Source organism: Aptenodytes forsteri, unplaced genomic scaffold, assembly GCF_000699145.1.
Source record: "Aptenodytes forsteri isolate BGI_AS27 unplaced genomic scaffold, ASM69914v1 Scaffold195, whole genome shotgun sequence".
Taxonomy (NCBI): Eukaryota; Metazoa; Chordata; class Aves; order Sphenisciformes; family Spheniscidae; genus Aptenodytes; species Aptenodytes forsteri.
In genome coordinates, this window is record NW_008795317.1 from 2679821 (window position 1) to 2686577 (window position 6757).

Genomic DNA, 6757 nt, shown 5'->3' on the forward strand with positions numbered 1-6757 from the left:
GAATAAATGTAAGGCTTCTAATTAAGTGGAAAACAAAAACCAGTGTACTATACTCAGAACACACAAACCTATTAGGTTTTGAATTTAATAATAAATCATTTATCTAAAGCCCAGCTGATTTGTTGCATGATCTAACTTGAGAGTTTATTTCATTTCTGCATTTTTTGCTTCCTTCTATCCTTACTATTCTTAATGCCGGTACCACAGCAAATTTGTTTTTTTCGAATCCCTATGCTGAAATGTAGCTACTCAAAATGATTAGCAGGTAACAAAATGCCTTAGTAATGGTCTCATTAATTTTGGGGAAGTAGAGTAATTTATGAGTAAAATGAAATGTCTAATATGAATCGAACGCTAAATTAGAACTGCACTGCTGGACTGTAAAAACAAAAATACTAAAGAAAATGCATGCTACAAATTTCAGCAGGAAAAATGCTAAGTAGCCCTTACCCACAGGAGTTTTTGGAAACAAGTAACTAGTGACTTCAGAGCAATTTTAAATACTATCTAACGTGGAATTTGCCACCTGAAGAAAACTATTCAGAGAAAACCTTTGACAGGAAAAGTTGTATCCGCATAGAAGTGATGTAACTTGGCTCTATCTGTCTGAAGCAATTACTGTTGCACAACAAACTATTTAACAACTATGAGCATTACATGTAATTCTGCTCAGCTACATGCATGAAACATGGGTGACTGAAAGGTGCCACACATGCAGCTGAAAGCTGAATTTGATTCACAGGTGTATTAACTCTTTTTTTCTGTGATCTTTGAGTGGAAATTGGCTGTTCATAAATGGTGAACAACTATCACAACACAGATAACGTATCTATTTCATTTATTCTGCCATGTTTTCACAGCTTCATAAATCCTCACTTTTTAAACAAATACATAATACTTCATATTATCACCTGGAGAAAAACATTTGTGGTTTTTTTCTTTCTGATAGACAAGGGTACCAAATGTCTTGCGACATCTTCTAAAGAATATGGACACTACCTAAGTGCTCCTCTCAAAGTTTCTCAAGTACCAAATACGTACCAGTCTGAATACGGAGTGACAAGTTATTTTTAAGCGTATAGCCTTTTGAAAATGCCAGTCTTAACAGCAGCGAGTACCATGTTATCTTATTTGTAGAAGTCCTAGGATTTGCACAGATGATGAGGATGGGTCCAGACGATCAGCCAACCCGAACGATTCTATGGTTCTATATAGCAAAGAAATGCATCCCTCCCTCCACTTTCATCTGGTAAAAGTCACTGGGCTATGCTCCTTTCCTCTGCAGAAACGGGAAGAAACGATAGAAGCTTTTTATGCTAAGTCTTCCTACCTCTAGGATGGGAAAAAATGCTTTAATTGTTGTAACAATTCTTTTTTTCATGTATGCTAATACGTATTAAAACGTACATATATTCAGGCACATCCTAAAGCAGAGCTGCCGTGAGAGCCCAGAAAGCTTTTTTCTAATACGTACCACAAAGATCATTAGAGGATAGTACAGAAGATCTACGGTGGGTCACAGTAAAATTATAATTGTTACTTACAGAAAGTGTTCTTTCATGTTTAAATCAAACATCAATTATTTCAGCCTACTTGTTCCTTAGAAAGTGGAAGTTAAGCATAAATATGTTAGATGAGATCTTTTCTGAGAAATATATGTGGGACAAAGAAGCAGAGGGAATCGCAGATGACCCCAGAAGAAAACTGTATGAAGTCAATCAGAACGATCACCTGAGTGTGTCTTTATTTGCCAGTATACACATGATATTTGCCAGAACGTTATCACACTGGTTAATTTAAAATTCTCTAATAGAAGATTCATGACATCAACAAAGACTGTGAGGAACAGAAAGGGAATTGGGGAAACTTAGGACATTTGGAAACGGAGCCAGAAAGTGTGTAAGGGCTAGGATTAGTTAGCTTGCCAAAATTAAGAAAGTTTTTCTTCTCTTTAATGCAGACAGCAGTTCAAACAGTTGACCCAGCGTTACTATCTGCTGAACAGTGAAGTCTATTACATTTGTTTACGATCTAACGAATTCCAAAGGAAAGTGACAACAACCGGTTTTAAAAGTGATTTTTCCTTTTTTTTTCAGATACTTTCCAGCAATCAAGTTCACATGCAAAAAGCTGACACGACGTACAGAAAATACTTTGAAATAACCCATTGCAAACTTCAACCCTCAAATTGACAAAAATACATTTCACAGAGGTAATCGATACAAATAGAGAGAGCAAACAAAATACAAATCCACAGCGGCAAAGCTTCAGATACGCAAAATGACTCTTTTAATGTTGTGACAGATCCATAGTTTGAAAATATACTATAGCATGTTTTGATCAAACTAACGTGGGATTAAAGTTACCTCTGCTGTACAGGTAAATATAACTAAAACCAGCTGGTGGCATTCTGCCTCTCCCCAAAATCAGAAGAGTAATGCGATGCGTATGCTGAAAGTCCAGCTTTTTTTACAAAAAGAGAACTGACAACATTAAACTAATCTGGCACACTGGAAACCCTCAAGATTAATATACAGGAGCACAAAAATGATAAAAGTAGTTTTTTGCTAGGTAATAATAAAGAAAACAAAACAAGTATCTGACAACACACAACTGGAGATACTGTAGATACAAGGTGACACTTAATTATAAATCCCTCTGGGGATTTACAAGCTGACACCCAATGTGCAGATCTGCACATTCATCGCCAGAACTCCTGTTTTCACCTGCTGTGGACCGAAATGCCATGAAACGTATGTCTTCATCTGGGTTATAATGACAGTTTCAAACAAGGTCCTAAGACTTTAGTAAGCTGCATAAACAGCTGCAAACAGCAATTTGCTCTAATTATGTTACTGTCAAAATATAAAAAAAAAAAAAAAAAAAAAAGAGAATTTTAATGACTGCTTATTCAACTTAAAAGCATAGCAGAAAAGAAAAGAAGCTCAAGGAATTCTGAAAATAGGGGTGAATTCAGTCACAGACATTATTTAGGGGCTCCAAGATTCTGTACAGAAATGAAAAGTATGAAAACAAAACAAGCAAATTCCAGAAAGGAAATGAGCACTGATATTTCACCTCTAAAAACTTAAGCAAAAATGCTTTCTTTTAAATGCATATAATTAGGAGCATGGTTGATAACGTGACTGCAATATACCCATTTTCTACAGTCTTTGACTGATGTATAAAAATAATTCTCTGACTTCTGTGCCAAACAGGACTTGCAAATATATCCTATTCCCATTAAAACCGTGCTTGGTGTCTTAAATGTTTAAGGCTATACATGCACTGAAATTTAAGGAATTTCAAGCTGAAACAGTAGTTGAAAACTGTGTTATATTACATAAATTATACAAAGAAGGGATACTGGTAGGAAATGTACGTACAATGCAGCATGAGTCTGTTTCTGTAAGACCAGCATACACTAGGCAGTTCTATAATACTGGGACTTCAGACGCTGAAAAGCCGAATCTGTTCTCAAAGTTGCACACTTCAGGTATAGGTATAAAACGGGTAAAATAAGCTAATTTGACAGCACTGGCTTACTTATATTTTTGCTTGTGATGGGATTTTGATTAAAATGCACAAAGAAATACAACTCAAACACTTTGCTACTGATACAATAATGCACAACCAGTCAGAAAAGAGGTATCTTGAATTCTCAGCTGTGAGTCACATTTACAGAAGCCTATTTTATATTTGTTCAAAGACATCCACTATATCATTTCTGTCTTTAAGTACTAGCAAGTCCAAACATTATTTGTCCAAAGAATTAGAAACAGGCTTGGTTCTTTGGTTAACACCATGTGACTTACATCAGACACAGGAATCAATTAAGAATAAACAGTCGTATGAGGAGGTTTCTTGGAAAGGGGGGCGAGGAAGGAAAGGGGAAAACTTCAAATTCAAAGAAATGCATTGTGTTAAACCGAACCGCCATTTGAAACCTCCTGTACTAGGAATAATCAGGTTAAGACAGCTCTTCAGTTGCAGTGACATCGCTTACACACCGTAACTTTAGTTTCTCTACGTATTCGTTTTATACAAAAGAAAGAAGGCACCGAGTGCATCGGTGGCATACAGGCAGTATAAAAGTACGCAAGAAAATGCTACATACTGTATATTTCATACACTTTTAAAAAATGTGGCAAATGTGTGCTATCTCTATGCAATATGATGCTTCACAAATCCAACTCCTTACATCCCAATGAAAGAATGAATTAAAATGTGAAACACATTTTAGTAATCGTGCTGATAACAGCACGATTCAATATTTGTATTCACTAAGATCAGTTATTAGCTTATAGTCACCAGAAAACAAGTTTAAAATTACTGAAGATCAAGGGAACTATAATCTATAACTATACTTTTGGGACAGAGCCAGCAGCCTTTACTCATGACAGATGTCCCGCTAAGAATGGAGAGGAGGCTCGGTTTTACCACTGCTGTTCATGTTAACAGTGCCTTTCTTGGAGTCATCCCGGAGAAATAGATGGAACTGCTTATAGGGAAAGGTACTACACAACATGAAAGACGTGGTTAAACCAGGACCTGAGTAAAAGGCAGTAGGTTCAGGCCCTTAGTCATTATATTAGCACTTTAGATTGTGTAACAGTGATACAGCTTTGCTCATAGAGCATTTAATTTTACATTGTTAAATCCTCTTATATAAAAATAGGTAAGAAAGCTCTGTAAGAAAGTATATATACTATATAAGGAGACATCTCTCCTTAAAAAAAGCAAAGAAAGGGAAAAATTGAATAAAAGGTTTCACTAATTACACTTTCTCATGAAAATCACATTAAAAACAGTTATCGTAAACGAAACAGTACTGAGCACTAATGAACCTTGTGGTTTACTGGAAAGGACAGCAAACTAGCTGTATAGTAAGAAAAGATCATTGCTCTATCTCCTTTTTCGTAAATACTCCCTAATACATTCAGCTGCTTAGAAATTTTCTTAAAATGTCATAATAAGCCATTTGCAAAATTTACTATCAAAACTTGTTCAAAGCCCTGCTCCTTGGTTGCGCTACAGCCTAGAGATTACCTCTCAAAGCTATGATAATGCTTCTAGTTAATTCTGTAAATTCATTCAAACTCGTGCTTTGGAAATGAACAAAAAGTTATAAAGCAATCCACTTTAGACCCTCGGCATGCAATGAATGTCCACAGGATTTGCAAAACACTGCAAAAAAATTAACTTGATACAATGGGCAAGACTCCTGTCCTCAGATATAAGAGAGAAAGGGTGACATTAATTACATCCCTGAATGTCCATGAGGTATTCCTTCAGTGGTATGGTATTACTGCTTCTGCTCTCCCGAGTAGGGTCCTCAGGGACAGGCAGCTTTTGGAGGCTTTATACCAGCTCTACCAGCAGATGCTTCCAAGGAAGTGAATGAATTCTTCTTGCTGTTAGGCTAGCCTTGCCCATTTTCTGGGCATAGCTGTTTCCTGGTCTTCATTCCTACAGGAGCAATACTATCCACTTTCCTGCCTCCTGGCACATTCCTCTGCTTAAGGATCTTATTTCTGTATTATACCAGCATAAGCCTGCATAGCAAAACCTGATCCCGCATGTATCGGACCAATTTATTAATTCAGTCACACCATGTTACATAGGAACTAAGCTTGCTAGCATTAATATAATTGTGCCGTATTCAGGTAGGCATAATGTAAGCAGATACATTGGGTGCATAAGATTTCTGCATAGTCTGCAGAAAGGAAGAAACCCTGCTTGAACTTAAGGAGGGGCAGTGGTAAGTTCTTAAGGCTAAACTAATCCATGTCACTGTAGGCCAGCTGGTACTCACCCTAGGCAAATAAACACTATCTACCCTGCTTACATCTGTAAAATACACTAGGTTAGAAGCCATGGAGTGCCCACGCAGACCTGTGCTGCTTTGAATGTATAAACTCCCACAGTTCACGTGACACGGTTCCTCTGAGTAGGGCCCTCTGAGGGCCACAAGGCTCCAAGAGTGGAATTCGAGTCACTGTTGCTGCCACTGTATGAAGCTGTCTCTTATTTTAATGCTCTCACTCTCAGATGACATCTCTTCATCAGGCGTTGACTCACTGACAAGCAAACACTCCTGTGACTTTCCCCTCAAAAACTGCCATCAGAACAAAGTAGTCTGAAATCCAGCTGTGATGCACTACAAAATCTGGCAGCTGAGTTAAACAGACCAAAATACAGAACACTCTTGATGGCTTGTTCTAACAATAGACTTTGCTGAATGTTCCAGTTAAAATGATCAAGATGTTTGGGGATTGCGGTAACATTTTTAATATTAAGTTTTAAAACTATTTCAGAAGCTGAGGAAAAGAAGAAACAAAAATAAGAGATAATGATTAAATAACAAGTTTGTGACAGTATCCGGGTATTTGCTTTTTCACTTCCATTCGTAATTGAAATCACATTTGATTGTGTTGCAGGCGCCATGCTGTATCACTGCTCTAACCTACTGATCCTATTGCACTTCACACTTTCAGGGTCAGGTCCACTCTCCTGTCGATGCCCATGGGCTCCTCTCATTAACAGTAATGGCAAGTAGGCATGCACATCAGTGGGAGAATTAAACGAATGTTTAGCTGTTACTGAGAATTCTGCTTCAGGAGGAAGTCAGTCTGCCTTACAAGTGACAAGCCATAATTTTAAAGACTGCTTTAAACAGGACAGCTTTTTTTTCCTGCAGAAAAGTGTGACGAGTAAGTGAAGGGCTCAATACAACTCCCAGTTAAATGAAAGGGCA